The sequence below is a fragment of the Pleurodeles waltl genome, chromosome 1_2 (assembly GCF_031143425.1).
Source record: "Pleurodeles waltl isolate 20211129_DDA chromosome 1_2, aPleWal1.hap1.20221129, whole genome shotgun sequence".
Classification (NCBI taxonomy): domain Eukaryota; kingdom Metazoa; phylum Chordata; class Amphibia; order Caudata; family Salamandridae; genus Pleurodeles; species Pleurodeles waltl.
Window position 1 is genome coordinate 881180598 of NC_090437.1, and position 18137 is coordinate 881198734.

The 18137-nt window shown below is 43.3% G+C and overlaps 1 protein-coding gene across 2 annotated transcripts in view; it reads right to left on the minus strand.

Moving 5' to 3' along the window:
- The window catches only part of LOC138245589 (uncharacterized), a 1324589-nt gene that overhangs the window by 786689 nt on the left and 519763 nt on the right, over nucleotides 1-18137 (minus strand). The window lies entirely within an intron of this gene.

Genomic DNA, 18137 nt, shown 5'->3' on the forward strand with positions numbered 1-18137 from the left:
GGAAACAAAGGCTGCCCCACATAAAAGGAGTAATTAATAGTGCTTTCCTCAGATCCTGAGGAGGAAGGGGTGAGATGACAATCTGCATCTGTTCATTACCTGCCACACTGTGCCAGGGCTGGGGACAGCAGAGGCCCATTGAAAAAAGGAGGAAGCCCACTGGAGCCAACCCAAGAGGGGGCTCCTCTTCGATGTTTTGATGTAAAAGGCAATGATGTCAGCAAGGTGGAGAGCTGATACCCCAAGAGCAGATGTAACCAGTGTCCTCGATGAGTCAATCTTGAACTGACAGAGCATGCTGTGCAGGAGAGATGGGATAGGACTGGATAAGCGATGTGGCACCCTAGGATTGGTCAGGGTTGCCTGGCTTCTAGAAGCTTACACCCCATTTTAACAACTCTTGCACAAGGGAGAGAAGGGGCTGTTGGTGCTTTTTGTGCTTTTCGCTGCTGGAAACTGGGATTGCAACAGTCATGGACAATTGGAAGGAGGAACCCCCTGATGCCCAAAAGGACCAAGGCCTCTGCCCCAGCTGACCTCAAAATCAGTGGGTCTCTCCAAGAGCCAGTGAGGCTGCCCCACTTGCAACCCCTGAGAAACAGCTGGGCAAAAGATCTGGACTTTTGTGTCTAGAGACAAAGACCAGGAGGCAAGCTGGCACTGGGTGCCAGTGGAACCTGCTCCCTGTAGATTACACCACTTTGGAGCTGAGGAGCTGAGGTGAGGAGCTAGAAATCACCACCAGGAGTGAAAAGATCATCTGAAATGGTCCAATGGGGCTCGAGTTATTGCCTTTGAAGGTTGGTGACCTTTGCTGAGAAACAAAGTGCATGGAGCTCTGCTGCAAGTTTTGAGAATTACCTGCGGGACAGTCTAGAGATTGGTGCTGGATTAGTTTACTTATTTATGAGCCCCAGGCAGGAGGCATGCATATGTGGGGCCCTCTCCCCTCATTTGTAATTACCCCTGGGAGCACCCCATTTTCTCGGGGGCTGACCCAGTGTGGATGCAGCATGGAGAGCCTAGAAGCATTTTTTGGCCCCTGAGCCAGAATGGAGAAGGGGGAGTGCCACTGAGTGCCCCCTCAATGGTGGTAGCATTATCTCCACTCCTCGGGTCAGGGGGGAGCAGGGCCGCCACCCCACATGAAACAAGCTGCCCACATGGAGTTGGCAGGGAGATAAAGACTGCCGGCTCCCACGCCAGCAAGGAGAATAGAGGTTTCATAGGAAGAGGGTGGGCAGCACAGGAGTGGGCTAGACATGTGGCCCGAACACCTCAAGAAGACGGTGGTGTCTGTGTGAGACCGGGTAACCGCAAAACCCCCTAAGAAGAGTAGAAAACACAAAGGAAAAGCTTAGCGGCTCCTCTTGTCACAGTGGGAAAGCCTCTCATAAAATATTCACTGCTCCTGCCTAAAAGTGACCCATTATGCCTAGCAGGCCTTGCTCTTTAGCATCATTTTCTTGCATTGTGGTTGCTCCAGGGCGGAAGGGGCACCACCAATGTTGAAAAGAGAGAGTGGGGAGGCTACCGGAAGGCATGAGCTCCCCCGAATTAAAGGCACTGACCCTACAATTGTGTGGCAAAGCAATCCATAACCCTCTAGGATTTTCCCATAATGTATTCAAAGTACTCCAAAGGCTGGAGCTTTTGGTCTGCAGCTGGACGTACAGTGCTCTCTAGTGGCTGGATATATGACTGCATTTTATGTATTGTATTGTATTGTAATCGTATTTGTATAGCGCTTACTACCCCTGACGAGGCGTCGAAGCGCTTTTCGATGAGTAGCACGCTACTCCGGAACCCAACAAGAATTAGTGATGGATTAGTATCATTTAATAATGAGTACAGTTTATTATTATTATGAGTTCATTTGAGCTGCGGATATGAGAGTTTGTTAGTTAGATTGACTGGAGTAATGGAGGGGTGGAGGAGGAAAGAAATCCAGAAGTGTTAATTGGGAGTATATCCTTCATTTACTCAATCCAAAGGCTTGGGATGAATAAAGGGGGGCGGAGGGGGAAGTGTATGTGGAAGGGTTAGGGAGAGCATAGTAGCAGGGTGAGATGAATGCAGGAGAATTTAGTAGGGTTGTGTGGGAGGTCACAGAGGTAGAGTGAGGTTTGGTGAGTTAGATGTGGAGGTGGAGGGAAGAGCTTAGGCAGAGATATTTAGGAGATGAAAGTGGTCGAAGGGATTTGGGATGAGTCAGAGTGAGAATGGAGGATAGTTTGATAGAGACATGACATAAGAGTGATGAGTAGATAAGTGTGATAAAATGAGAGCAGAAATTCATAGATATCTAGTATAACAACCCAAATATTGTGCAAAGAGTCCAGGGGTTCCCTTACCAGTGGGCAGGGGCTTGCTCTAGCAATCCCAAGGTGCTCTTTTTTGGGGATAGTGTGGTCGCGCAGGGCTAGGCCCATCAGAGAGGCGTGCTAGATATCTGCAAATACACACACAGCCAATAAATGAGACCCATGACTCAGTAGGGGAATCCACATAAATTTACAAAAATAAAAAGTATCTTTATATATAAGTGCCAGATTCAATACGATCAGGTAAGTAGGCTTTGCAAGAAAAATCTTTAGAGTTTTGAAAGGTCGGCACTAAGTAATTTTTGGAAACTGCAATGTTATCCTATAGAGGAAAAACAAATATGGCAAACGGGCCAGAACAGCGACTTACAGGACGAACCTCCTGGACTTAAGTTAGGTATTGGGCAAGGGTCAGGACCACATCAACAGGTCACAATGGGTGGCAGTGGGACGGCCGGGTGCAGAGGTGTAGACCGTAGTGCCTCATGTTGGTCAATGGAGTTTGTTACAGTTGGAAAGAGGCTGCAGGTTAGGTTTTAGGCGTCCAGTTTGGGTGAGCCACCAAGTAGACTCAGGTGTGGCGATGTTCAGATACGGTGGGACACCAGTAGTCTTCTCCTCAGGGACAAGGGTACCTTGGTGAAGAGGGTTCTTGGACCGTCAGGTGTCCGTAAGCAGTGGCTGCTGCAGTGGAGGGGACTCATAGAAACAGGCTGCAGCCGTGGACTGGGGGGTGGGGGGGCTAGTGCGGGTGAACCAACAAGTGTGCTCAAGTGTCACAAGCCTGAGAGATGCAGACACACCAGTGGTCCTCTTTTCCTCACTTCAGGGAGTCCAGGTGCAGTGAACTGACGGGGTTGCCATTGCCAGAGGTAGTTGCGGTTGAGGGGGGGCCTACACAAAGACTTCAGACGTCTGAGTGAAGGTCCCAGTGGGGAAACCCACAATGGACTTTGTCTCTTGATAGGCTGGGGACCAAGTTGGCACTGCTGGCCCACTTCAACATGAACTAGGAGCCTCGGGTGCAGTGGTGCTGTCCGGCAGCGGTTTTGGAAGTCTGGAGTTCTCTCCAGCAGTTCTTGGGTACCTGCAAGGATGGAGGTGGGCAACTCCGCTATTCCACAGGAGTTCGCTGGAACTGGGGTGAAGGCTGGCCACCTACCTGGGCTTTTGGAAGTTACAGCTGGAGGACAAAGTGATTTTGACAATTGTCAAAGTTGACAGAAAGGCTGCCAGCGTTGGTGTTGAATCAATCATTGGTCTTCAGTTCTCACTTTTGCGTCTCTAGAGTCCTCCTTCAGGTCAGCGGAATCTGATCTCCTGGTGCCAGGTGCTCCTAAATACCGAATTTAGGGGTGTTACGGGGAGAGTAGGGTAGTAGCCAACAGGCTACTTACCCTTGGGGTCACTACACCCCTAACATGACCGCTTCCTTTGGGAAGTTGGCATAACCCTCTCCCAGCATTCATAATTCTGTCAATACCAAGATGGCAGATTTCTAAATGTGGTGTGCACATCAGGCAACTCACCTTTGGGGTGAGACTGACCTGAGGGATGGACACACCTCCTCGACTACTAATTTCTTCAAAGCCCCCGGCCTTGGTATGCACATTCACAGGTCATCCTGTTGGGTGGGGTGTGTAAATACCTCTCCCAGAACAGGTTTTGTTTCTGGGTCGCCTGAGAGCAAAGGCTCTTACCCTAGGGGGTCAGAAACGTGCCTGATGGCGGCAGGCTGCTTAAAAACAGTCAGTCCGCATACAGGTAGTTTGTAGGTTTTGAGGGGGAACCTCTAAGATGCCTTCTAGGTGCATGCATTAATAAATCCATCACTGGCATCAGTGAGGGTTTACTAATATGAGATGTTTGATGGGGACAGTGTTCGGGGACAGGGCACACAAGCTGTGTGCCATGACATATTTTCACCTCTAGCTGCACCAAGACACGCAGTCTGAAATGACAGTCTGCGGCCTAAAAGTATACACAAAGCACACAAAAATGGGTTCTGTTTATTTTTAAATGTTTTATTGAAATAATGGTTACGGACAGTGATTACTGATGAAGGTTGATATGTTTCATTAATTTTCTTAATTATATTTAACCATAGTTATTATTGATCATTGCATTTAAGCAAAGAAATTGTGGGGCTCAATTCACAAAAGGTAAACTTAGACGTTTGGTCTAAACTTAGACCAAACATCTAAGTTTACGAATTTGGGAATTCACAAAGGGCATTTACGAGCAGGGCCAATAGTGTTTTAACATGAGGTTTGTTGTGCCTGTAATATGGTGAACCCTTGATAAAGCCAATAGGCCTATTTTATCTAAAGTGATACCCCTCGATATTGTGATGTTTTGTCTGTTGTAGGCGAGGACACAAAGTGATTTTGAGGGCCATGGCTCTTTGAGGTCAAGTATGATTTCATAAAGTAATCTAAGGTATTTTCGATCTGCCTTAAGTATACATTTCTAAATGAATGCGCTCTTGCAGAGGCTGTTCTAAGAACTAGCTTCTTCAGGTTTAACTGCCAATCAAGATGGTGGCTGCAAATCCTAGTGAGATCAGCACTGTAGTGTTTCTACCTTAGTCTCATGCTGAAGCTTCTCTCCAGCTGTTTCTCTCTGGGAGCCCTGCACTTCAACTGTCATCCTGAGAACGAGCAGTGTTCCTGAGGCACTTCGTTTCATAGAGAATTTTTCCAGTTTTGAGTAATTAATTATTTGTCTTGTTACGGTGTGCACAACGGCTACTTTTTCCCTTTTGAAGAAGCTGAATTTTTTCCTTCTTCCAACAACTGGCTATCGGCTCTGAGGAGACTTCATTTTGGCTTTACAGAACTTCAAGAAACTGCAGTAAGGAATCCTTTTGTATGATTTCCAGACTTGCCAATATATATAAGTACATATATATTCAAGAACTCTTTGCTTTGCACACTTGTCAGTCTTAGAGACAAACATCAGTGCTCAGACTAATTCCTAGAGACTGTGATTGAGAAAACTGAACCTTGAGAAGGAGTTTGCGTTTCCTGTAAAAGACATTAGTAGTTTGTAAATTTGTGAACTTTTGAACTGTTCTCCGGAGAACCTTGGAAACCTCTGACTCCTGGAGAAAAGAAGATATTAAGTTAACATTGTTCTCTTAGAGAGATGCTAGTCTTTCAAAAGTTCCAGGTTAGGAGAACCATAGAATTGGGTGAATGTGAATGGCTGAATAGTTGAATGCGTAGTAGGAATGTACTTATCTATGCTCTTATCACCCGACTGCAGGTCCTTCCTTTAAAGAAATCCCAATAAGAAGAAAGGTGCAGGTTTTCAGAGACACACACTGAATATCCTATCTTCAAGTGGAAAACACAGGCTGGAACTGGATCTGGAGTTGGTCTCTCTTTTCCTATTCCCATTCCTCTTCCCCCCAAGCGGATGCCGGGTTCAGATAATCAGTTAAAGTCTGAGCACCCATCTGTTGGAGGGAGTTGGGTAAAAGGCATCTGCTCCTGTGGAAGTTTGATTTAATGGGTAATCTTCTGGCATATTTGTTGCAATTTTATACCATTTTCCATGTGAAATAAAACTTTTTTGTGATTGCTTAGTAAAATAAATAAGAATACAAATGAAAAGTAAACAGTGTGGGCTTACAAAGGCAAGTATATTGTTGTTTGTTAGATTAATCCAAGAATTCTACCCAAGCATTTTTGTATTTCTCAGTGTGAAGGGTATGACCAGACTTGGGTTCCATGCTCACTGTGCCTCTGGAACCAAGCCGCACCCTACTAATAAGCCCCAAATTGGCCAAAATCATTCTTAAGTTATTTGTGTAATACCACTGGCTGGTATTAATTAAAGCATTTCATCCATCACATTTTTGTATTCCTCACTAGGTCTGGAGTAGGTGTGGTGCATAGCTCCTCAATATACGGTTTTGAGCATTATTAGCTCAATTAAATCCCATTACATTCTTAGGGAGTGGATGCCTAATCTATCCATTTTTATAGTTTGCTCCATGGGCAGCCAATCCACACTACGTGGCTGTCGAAAAGAATCTGGGATAAACATTTCTTTTTTTCAAGTCCTTTAACATCCCTTTTGTGTTATTCTTCTTTTCAAAAGAATGAGACTCCTCCTCATAACCTTCCTCAAGTAAGTGTAATACGCATTCATCTCAATCATCTTTCTCAAGTTCATGTAGGCCAAATTCCTCATTCTCCTCATAACTTGTTATCTTTCTTATGTGCGACTCAGGACCCCTTCAAAATGTGTGCTACTTTGGGCATCCTTACCTTTTTTGCAACTAAGACCACTCTCTTCTTTATTTTGCAGCAAATTTCTCCTTTTCTACAGCTAGACCTGTGCTTTCATTTCTTCAAATGTGTTTCCCCTTTTGCTCTAACTTAAAATACTAACCCTGAGTTCTAGAGCAGTGTAGTGCCCAGCTAAAGCAATACAACACTCTGTAGGGTGTAAAAAGTGCTATATAATTGTAATTACAATATGAATCCAATATAAAACCCACATAAATAGTACTATCATAACGCTCAGCTGTTGAGCAGTCAACTGTAGTTCATGCAGCTCGACAATCTTACATTCAGATAAGTCAAAACTGCTAACGGGCATGTCCATGACCCAGTATTATACCAGTTCACAGAAAACAACCCACCCATCACCAACTGAATATGCATTGCATAACTGGATAGATCTGCAACATGCCTTTGGCCAACAGAGGATTTTAATTTAGTCCATTGTTGCACGTCCTAACTAGCTACACACTAGGACAGCTTCTTGACATCTCACAATGACAATCAGATATGGGATGATATTAATGAAGTCCATCCCAGCAGACCTCTCCACAATTTCTCCCATTAAGGTATGCCTACTCAGGACCTTTAACTTTAAACAAAGTATATCAGAATGGGCAATCCAGTGCAGCAACCAGTTAAGTGAACTATGAACATACCATAAAGGGATCCTCAGAGCTGCTCAAGGCTGCCAGCTTAATGAAAACCATAAACTGTGCACCTATCTCTCATACTTGTTTATCTCACACACTGCTAAGCACTGCACCCCATTACATGATAACCACACTTCTGTGGTCCTCATACACAACACAAAAAACACTTCCCAAAAGATCAAAACAAAGACAACACACTTCCAACCTCACACTCTACATGGTGTACCATGCTACTCATGCAGGCAAGTGCTTCAGTGCCTGACATAGGGGTAATAAGCACTATATAAATATTACAATACAATACAGCCCAAAATTCATTGCCTCCCTTATTTGAACAGGTTACGTCCTTCTGTACAGTCTTACTTATTATCATCTCCTGTTCCAAACCCCTCTGTGCCTCCTCACTAATGCTTGCCTAGACATACATTCCCCTCATACTACTCCTCGTACCTCCTTTACATATTTCTCCAAAATTTCTTCTTTGAATTCTTACCCTATCCCATCAATTTCACTCTGAGGGATAGTAACACATCATAACAATGCTAAAACTGATCTGTGTCAGTTGCATGTTCAGTGACTTTTTTTTGCTTCTTCATTATCAGTAATATATTCTTGACCAAATTACAGTGTTCTCTGTAAACTCACAGTAGTTGCAAATATATCCTGACTCACCCAGCCCAAAGACATCAGAATGAGTCCAACTATATTCTGTTTCATTAGCATGTCTTCTGGGACAAATATGCTTCTCTGCCTGTGCCTGGTAAACTGTCTGCCATGCTTTCCTTCATGAATATTTCTGGTCCTGTTTTCATTGCTAATGCTGCCATGGTAAGCTAATTCAACCACCAGTTGTTCTCTGTATTATAATTGTTTTCGTTTGCCATATTGACTATAACCTACATTCAAGAAAAAAATGGAATCTCTGAAAAATATCAACCTCTTCTGAACAAATGCATACAGTTTTCCTTATACACAGATGGTTATCAAACACCTGCCTATCCTAATTTGCTTTAAAACGCCTCTCTGCTCATATAACATTCTTACAATCATTTTTCACATATACATGACACAGATGTACTTCACTGTCAAAGAGCAACTTCAAAGGAAGGAAAATGTTAGTGTGCACAGGGAAAAAGAAAGAACAGAGGCAGTATAGTTCTTAAGTTGCTAAGTTACTGGTGAAGTTGTACTTTCAAGTTTCAAGGGGTGTGCCAATAAAAAAGCAAAATATAGTTATAGCCTTAGGTCTTGAACTACAATTGAATATGATTTAGGAATATTATTCATATTTCTATCTTTAGAGATAGTGAAATTGAGGTCATTAGCCCCCCGATGGATGTTCTATTTTCCCCTTTACTGAGTTTATCTCAAGAAATGTAATCAGTAAAATCTATTGTTAGTCACCCAGTCTCCTGGAAGCCTACTATTTTCATACTATTTTTAACTAATTCTTGCTCTAACCCCCCAGTTCCCTGTTTAATTATGAAATATTGCAAGACATAGAGCCAGATTTAATAATTTTTAATGCAACAAAGCGGAGAAACCTAATTTGCTGCACTGTATTGTGCAAGGAGGAAAACAGCACAGGGCCTAGAGTCTTATACTTGCCCTCAGTAGAATCCTTCATTCTCTTCACATGTATACCTATAACTAATTATATGATTATATCTACTGACTTTAACATTTCTCCCATAGTAGCACAACAATGAACAATGAATAATAGTCCCCATTCTTGATTGCCAGTCTTGCCAGTCTCAGCTTTTGGGAAGACTTCCAAGTTTACGTCTTTAGTTGTGACTCCCCTAAGACTAAGGACGAAATGCAGTCAGTTCAGTATTCACATACAAGTCCAACAATTCAGTTCCTCAATAGTTGCAATATCTTTGATTTGAAGGATTCAAGAATGAGGTAAATTTTACCCTTCGTGTAAGAACTCATAACATTGTTTACTTATCAATTGATATTTTCTCTGTTATTGATGTTACCTCATTTTTCTTTTGATGGTCCTCATTCCCTTCACTCACTTATTGTTTGTTGGAAGCATATTATATAATTCCTTTATCATATTAATCTCTTCTAAGGTGTTTACATTATGAGAGAATGCCAAAGCCACAGACTCAGACTATATATTGTCTTTTTGTATCCTCAACTCCATACTCAAATATTTTCTGAATTCTGTAGATTGAGAAATCTGTTCCTGTTTGCTTTTTTAGACAGATCTGCTATTGATTATTCTTTACCATTACATAATTCCCTTTTATCACCTTGTTATACCTCTAGCTTACTGTCTTATTCATGTTCATTTGATCTCCTCACAGCAATCTGCCTCCTTTTCTCTCTAAGTATCAATAGTATTGCATCAACATGTCACCATTATGATCTGAATTAGTAAGCTATTTCTCAGATAAGGACAAAATTGATTCAGGAATAGAGAGTATAGCTAATACCATTGAAGATCTTAATACAAGATCTATTACTTGAGGGAGGCCATCATTGCAAGTCATCACACGCTCCCTACAGAGTATGGGGGAGAAGTGTTCTCAAGATTATTCAATGACATATCTGATATCTATAAGACTGGCCTGCTTAAAAAAAGCCTCAGTTGTTTCATCATCTTATTTCTTTTTCACTAACCTCATCACTCATCTCTGGTGGCAAACTAGAGTTGATCTCAGACACTTCTAAATCTGATTTTGCTAATTGCTTAAATGATACTTCACTTAGGGATCCAATGTAGTTTGATCACTAATCACGTGTAAATAAAATGGATTATCTAATTCATTGTACTCCTGCTGGTTTGAAAAATGTTAATCGTTGGAGTACGAATCTCTGTAGATACTATATTTTGTTGTTCTTACCAACCTGAACACTGTTAGAAGGATTTTGTTTAAACTTTACTTGCCTAAATATGACTTTCCACATGTCATAGTACCACTGATTTGGATTCCTTTTGCCCAGAATTCTCTAGATTGTAATTCTTTATTTTCATTAAGTTCGCCCAGCTCATTTTGAGACATTTTGTCTAGGTGCTTTAAAAGAGGCCTCCTTCTCACTTTTCTTTTCACAGTTCTGCAAGCAACATTCATAGATACTTCGGGCTCAGGGACAAACCTACATCGTCATTAGGTCTGCAGGGGTAATTCAGCACAGGTGGGAATGCTTGAGGTTGTTTATACTTCAAGACACAATGTTATATAATGTATCCACACATTATCCACCAGGTCAAAAACCTATGCTGCGTACATTGACACATCTTCATAGTCGCCTGCCACTGCTGCCAGTTTTGGTGTAAAGCCAGATATGCAACTGTCCCACCCTACATTTATCAGCATTCCTTGAGTTAGAGTCATATACATGCCAAAAGGCTCTGTTCCATTGCTATGTCAGTTGTGGTCATAATAACTGTTAATCCCAAATCTGTAAAGCAACTAGATGAGTCCTGGCAAGTTATACAGATAAAAACTATTGTGGGGTGGTACGCCACGTAAACTTTTTTTATTTGCCACGTTGCTCTCCATCATCCAGAAACCAGCTTAATGCATGGAGACAAAGCACTTTATGTGAGGAATGGCAAAATACACTTATCACATGTAAGCTCTGGTTTCAGATAACAAGCCACAAACCTCACAAGTACCACCTTCTCTCTCTCAGTGCTTGCACTATGTCTCCTATGTTGTTGTTGTTCTTTGCTCTTAATGTTTCGCATGCTATTTGTTGTAATCAATGATGGATACTCAAAGGTTATAAGAGAAGTAGGTTTATTAGCTAAGTTATAGGTTACAGATAAAGCCCCACCATGAGCAGCATCCTGCCGCACAGTCCTTCTCACTCCAACTGTCCACTCATTCAAGCACAGACACTGTCAACATTCCAACCATACAATGACCTCACTCACTGGCTAAGCAGCAGGGAACATTAAGGTAGTGGGGACAATGCATAAGATAGAAAGAGGCCACAACACTATTTTGCTTGCCCCTGCATTCAACAAGAGCATCCACCACAATAGTACACCTCCCCTAAATGTCATCCCCAGCCTCCGGCTTCCCACAGGCCAAGAGGGTGGCATAGAATGGTATGATGGTGCAATTAAGATCTTTGCAGAAGTTAAGAAGAAAGAGGATTGGAGGCATTAGGAACTACTAGCAAAGGCTCTCCAAAAGCAGCAACAGCGGCTGTGCAGAATGTGATGTACATTATGCAAAGAAAATGAGAATTGTATGACTGCATCTGGCAACTTCAATGAAAGAGAAACAGTGTGACAGAGAAACCAAAGTCTATTTACTAACAAGTGCAACATCTACATATATGTACTGGCACCCCAATATCTTGCTAGGTGTTTCGATATCAAGGTTCTTGCTCAATGTGTCCACTCTTTCTCTAACTATTAGGCAAAAACATGAAGATATGCCAGATGTCACAGTGTTGACAAATGGGTCCCCAAGTGAATGCATCCAATCTATACTGTATACATGGGTTTGGGTAAGGCTGACTCAGAAGAGGAGATACTTTGAATAGAACCCAAGCATGAGTCCTATTTTGAAACTCCTAAACCAGGTGGTAGCTAACAGGTGAATTGGGGGCCTTCCAAAGAGCACTGTATTACAAGGGCTAGTTCAGCAGACATTTAAAGGTTCAAATAGAGAAGAAAGGGAATTCCTCTGCAGGTAGAAGTGGAATGACACTGACATTATCAGCTTAAATGCAAGGTTCAAAAGATAATTAAAGTGAGCCTTGGGAAGATATTGAGCTCTCGGATAGTTGTTGAAATTCAGCATGTATAACAGGCTCTATGTCTTAGTGATGGTAACACTAAATGAAAAGCTAAAGAAATTGAACTCTTATTTCTTTATTCTGTTGACCAGAGAGAGACACATGAATTGTTGAAGCAGCCTTAATTCTCTCCCTCAACTTCATAGGAAGCCCAGAACTCAGATGAAGAGATTAGTTCAAAATCCCCTGGTGAGTCAGATCCAGTACCCTGTGCCAGTCCCTCTCCCTCACCTGAGTCAGCATGATTCTCAGCACAGTTCCAAGGAGACTGTAAAAAGATCTTTAAAAAGCCCATCTTGTATTACCAAGCATTCATTAAAAGAAAACAATGAGAGTAATCGACCAAGGGATCTTCTGTACAACAATCTCAATGAGATGCAAAAAATGAAACAAAAGCAAGAGAAACTGGGAAAGAAGATGGAAAGATTAATACCAAAATTGAGGACCTCTGCAAACTCGCCTCAGAAATCTGGGACACCATCACCTCCCTCTCACCAGGCGTTGCCTTCATCACTGAAACCTGGCTAAACCCCTCCTGAAACCCCGCCACCCCAACACCCAACGGGTACAAGATCATACATCAAGACCCCACCAACAAACACAGGGGGCATCGTCATCATATTCAAGAACACCAGTCTGTGCATCGCCACCAATGACAACACCTCACCCCTCATGGAACACTTCAATTTCCAACTACAAACCGATGCCAAAACTACCTTAAGAGGCACCCTTGTATACAGTCTTCCAGGCCCATTTCTGCAACGCCATCCCCAACATCATTGCACCACTAGCCATTGATTCCAACTGCTACATTCTACTCAGTAACTTCGATTTTCACATATATGACCCCAATGATGCCAACTCCACCACCCTCCGCGAGAACTTGAGCAACATAGGTCTCACCCAGCTAGGCAGCATACGCACACACAATGACGGACACAAGAACTCTCCTGGTCCGATCACTTTACCATTGCCAACGCCCAACACACTACCCCCAAGAACCGTAGTAGTGTTGACTACCACAACTGGAACCGAGTAACTGAATCACAGTAGAAGCAGGCCCTCAGCTCATCCAAACCCAAGGCCTCATCCGACCTCGACCAGGCCATACTGAGCTTCTCCTCCTGGATCACCGAATGCGCCGACTCTGTTGCCATATTGAAACCATCCAGAACCAACAAAACCTCTATAAACACCAGCTAGTACACTGTGGAGCTTAGAGCCACCAAGCGCAGCTGTTACAAACTCAAGAAACAATGGCGATCCACTAGGAATCCCTCTGATAGAACAGCCCACAAAGCAGCCCACCAACAACTCAGAGAGGCCATGAGAATTGCCATCATGACCTGCATTGATTCAGCATCCAACTGCACAAAAGAACTTTTCAAAGTAGTCAAACAATACTCCAAAACAGCAGATACACAGAACACCATCCACCCCTCCCAAGAACTCTGAAACACCCTCTCAGACTACTTCCACAGCAAGATCATCACCATCTAGAACAACTTCAACCCCCAACCCACAATCTCCAACCTCAGCTCTATCGACCCCCTCAGTGCACACCAACAGCACTATATCTAGGTGGACACCGCTCACCACTCAATCCACCTAAGCCATTATGCCATTCATTCACTACTGGGCACCCACCAACCCAGGCCTCCACCATCTGTTCAGCCAAGGAACCAACCTCATTAAGGAACCAACCTCTTTAGCACAAAACTCACCAGCATCCTCAATTCCGCCATCACCTCAGCAGTTTTTCCAGACAAACAGAAATGTGGAAATCAAACCCCTTCTGAAAAATCCCTCCGCTGACCCCAACAAACTCAAGAATTACCGACCCATCTCTCTACTTCCATACCCAGCCAAAGTACTAATGAAGACCACAATCAGCAGCTAACCTGATACCTGGAAGAAAACAACCTACTGCACACCTCCCAATCAGGTTTTCATTCCAACCACAGCACCGGGGCCTCAGTCATCGCTGCAACTGATGACACCAGAACACTCCTCGACCATGGGGAAACTGCCGCCCTGATACCCCTCAACCTATTAGCTGTGTTCAACACCGTCTCCCACCACACCCTCCTCAACAGACTCCCATAGCATCGAAATACAAAAGGAAGTCCTCAAATGGATCACCTCCTTCCTAACAGGATGCAGTCAGAGTGTCCGACTACCCCCTTTCACCCCCACACCCAAAAGTATCATATGAGGCATACCCCAAGGCAAGGTTCATCCCTCAGCCCCACTTTGTTCAATACCTTCATAACACTCTTGGCCGACATTGTTAGCTCAAAGGGACTCAACATAATCTCCTATGCAGGTGAGACACAACTGATCCTCTTGCTTACTAAAGACCCCTCCACCACCATCACCAACTTCTGCAATGGCATGATCACCGTAGCTGACTGGATGAAAACTAACTGCCTGAAGCTCAACTCCGACAAGACGGAAGTCCTAATCTTCGGGAAAACACCTCCGTATGGGACCATAGCTGGGGCCAGCTGAACTCTGACCCACTCCTATGCCTACAGACCACGCTTGCAACCTTGGCATCATCCTCGACAGTGAGCTGACCATGAAGCAGGAGATCAATGTAGCCACCTCCTCATGCTTCCACATTCTCCGCATGCTCTGCAGAATCTTCAGATGGATACCAGCCAACAATAAGAAAACTGCCACCCAGGCCATTGTCACCAGCTGCCTCGACTACCGTAACTATTTTTTACACCGGAATGTCCTCCCAGCTCCTAAGAAGACTCTAGACAATACACTACACTACCACCAGACTCATTCTGGATCCTCCCAGGTGCACCCACATCACCCCCACCTCAGAAACCTCCACTGGCTCCCCGTCCAGAAGAGATGTCATTTCAAGCTCCTCGTGCATGCCAACAAAGCCCTACATGATTAAAGACTGGACTACATCAACCACCATCTACACTTCCACCAACCCACCAGACATTTACACTCTTCCTCTGGCACTCGCACACACACAGAGAATCCAGCGCAACCGCTCTTTTTCCTATATCGGCGCCAAGGCCCGGAACAACCTCTCCTTCCCCCTCAGTACTGTACCCTCACTTGCAGACTTCAGGAAGAGACTCAGAACCTGGCTCTTGGACAGAGACATCGTACCCCAGCGCCCATATCGCCCCAGGGGTGACAGAGACACACTCTACAAATGGCCAATTGACATTGTCTGTTTTAACTTTACCAACATTTGTATGCTCATTTCAGATTCCTTGTTGATAAAGAATACTTGTAAGAAGAGATCCCTCTATGCCTGGTTTGATTCAGAATGTACAAACACCTTAAAGGTTTTAAAATAAGTTACAAATATCTTACCACAAGATCCAGTCGCAGTGCGAGCAGCCAGAAGAAACTATAGAGCGGCTATTGAGAGTACAAAGAGAGATCAGAGCAAATGCCTGGGAGGAACCTGAACGAGCTGCTGTTCTGAAAGATAATAGATCACTTTGGGAGGTTATTAAAACACCTTTTTTTTTTTTACAGAAATTAACCCCCCAGGTATAGACTGTCATATAATGGAACAGGAGTGGGTTGCTCACTTTAAAAAAATATTTAACACAGTACAGTTTGATGACGTGCTGCCCCTTACAGAAAGTTCTGTTCCATTGGCAGAACTTAAAAGAGTTCAGTAATTCTATCTTAGTGAGAGTAGTTTGACCAGCCATTCAATGTTCTGTGACAGGAAAGCTTTTAAACATAAACTTGATTTGTGGGCCCCTTTGCTGACTAATGTATTTAGATTGCTGATAACAGGGGAAATTTGGAGTAATGCAAACAGTTAGTCATAATTCCTACATACAAAAGAGGAGATAAAAATGTCCCTTCTAACAATCGTCCTATCTCCTTACTTGATTCCTCTTTGAAGATTTTTGGCAGGGTTATTTTGGGGAAATTGGAAACCTGAGCAGAAGATAATGTGTTCTTCACTGATGTCCAGTACACGTTTCGCCCAGGTAGGGGAACGACAGAACAAGCCCTAAATCTTTCCCTGATTCTCGGTACATATGTAAAAGCCAGGGAAGATGTCATTTATATAGCTTTTATGGACCTCTCCTGTGCTTTTGATTTAGTGGACAGGGAAACAATTTGGGACATTATGGCTTTAGCAGGTATTGATCCCCCTTCTGTTGGCTGTTCTGAACAATTTACATCAAGACAAATACATGAGAGTGCGGTACTCCAAGCTGGGTGCCTTGACGCCCCCTATTCCAGTCATTCGCGGGTGAGACACTCCTGCATTTTAGGCCCTTTTTTATATTTTTTTATATTAATGTATTGGATTTCTTTTTAAGCACATGCACTTTGACTCAAATTTGCTCATGACCAATTCCCAACCTGCTTCATGCAGATGACACAGTTCTTTTAGCCTGCACAGCCAATAGCCTACAGGCACTTTCCGACGGGTTTCTCAGTTTTACGCAAGGGTGAACTTTAAGGCTAACGATGATAAAACTTATATTTGAACCTGGGCCCGAAAAACACCAGCTCAAACATGTTTTGTTTCTTTGGTATACCCCTTAAAAAAAATCAAGTACTTTAGTTATTTGGGAATTTTGTTTGATGCAAACCTATCCTGGGATCGTTTATTTTCTCAGAGGTCACAAACAGAGGCAGGGTGTGAAATGTTATTTAGGTTGGTGAAAAAAGTTAGTCTACAAACCCCCAAAAGAATCAGCCCTGTTATATAAAAGCAAATGCCTTTCGCCGGGCATATATGGTGCAGGAGTATAGGGAATATGTCACCCAAATCACTCCAGGTAATAGAAAACAGGTTTCTGAGTAGACTGTTAGGGCCCCCCAGATCCACTTTGAGTTTTATTTCTCTTTGTGAAGCGGGACTGGGTTTCCTGGAGGACTTGATGGGCCTAGCTCCCATTGTGTTACGGGTCAAGTCCTCTCAAGAACTGCATTTTTGACATAAAATCCTAGAGAACTGCCTTAAACAAAGTAAATACCTCACTATCCCATGGATTTCTTAAGTGAAGAGCGCACTTCAGGATATAGGTCTTAATCACCTTTTTGAAAACTGTGAGAATATTAGCTCAAACTATAAGGCCTACGTTAAGGAACTGTACCTGGCCCATAGGGATATATTGACAATGGCAAACGTAGTCGATGTGTCTTCACTGCAATTGTACATACCAATTTCAACATGTATTGGTATGGAGCATTACTTGACATGGATAAGGGGGTCAGAACATAGGTTTTACTAAATGCGATTTAGAGTCAATACCATTCATTTTTTGGGTGCTTGTCCAATCACGGGGTCATGGTTTTCGTCACTGCCCTGCTGCCTGTGTTATGGGGTTTCAAAGCAGTCCACAATGCACTTTATGCTGTTTTGCACATTGTACTCCATTTAAAAAAAAACGTTTTTTACGCCCTATTTTTAATAACAAATGTCCTATTACATATTAGGAGGGTTTTATTATTGTACAGCATTGTGAGTCTCTAAAAAAATGCTTCGCAGTTTTCAATTTAATTATTCTGGCTCTGAGAATAAAGAGGAGGTATGCTGCATGATTTTTAATTAGGGGACTGATGGTTTTATTGTTGTATTTTTTTACTAAATGTTTATGATCTTGATGTGATTTTAGCTGTTTTTAAATACTGTGCTTTTATGGTAATTTATGAGGCCGAATAAACTTTATTGGCAGAGACGGGGTGCCGGGGGCAGCAGGGGGGCCCCTGCCCTGCCCATGCACTTGGTATGGGCAGTGCGGGATCCCCCCGGCCAGCCCCGTCACACAAAGATTTGCGCAACAGGTGCTAGTGTACCCGACGCACAACAGCATTGCCGCTGGCTCTATTATGAGCAAGTGTCAATGTTGTTGTGCGTTTCACACTGGGTCAGCGGGCAGAAGCTTGGTTTCCGCCCGCTAACCCAGCAGGAAACTCATAATAGGGGCTGCCGCATAGATGGTAACCTGACCACAGGAGTTTGGCGGGTGGCCTTTTCTGCTGACAATCTCATAATTAGAGCCTTAGATTTTAGATTTTTTTTTTGTTCCATCAATGCTGTCTACAGGAAGTACGTTTTGAATACCTGCAGGGCAATCCCC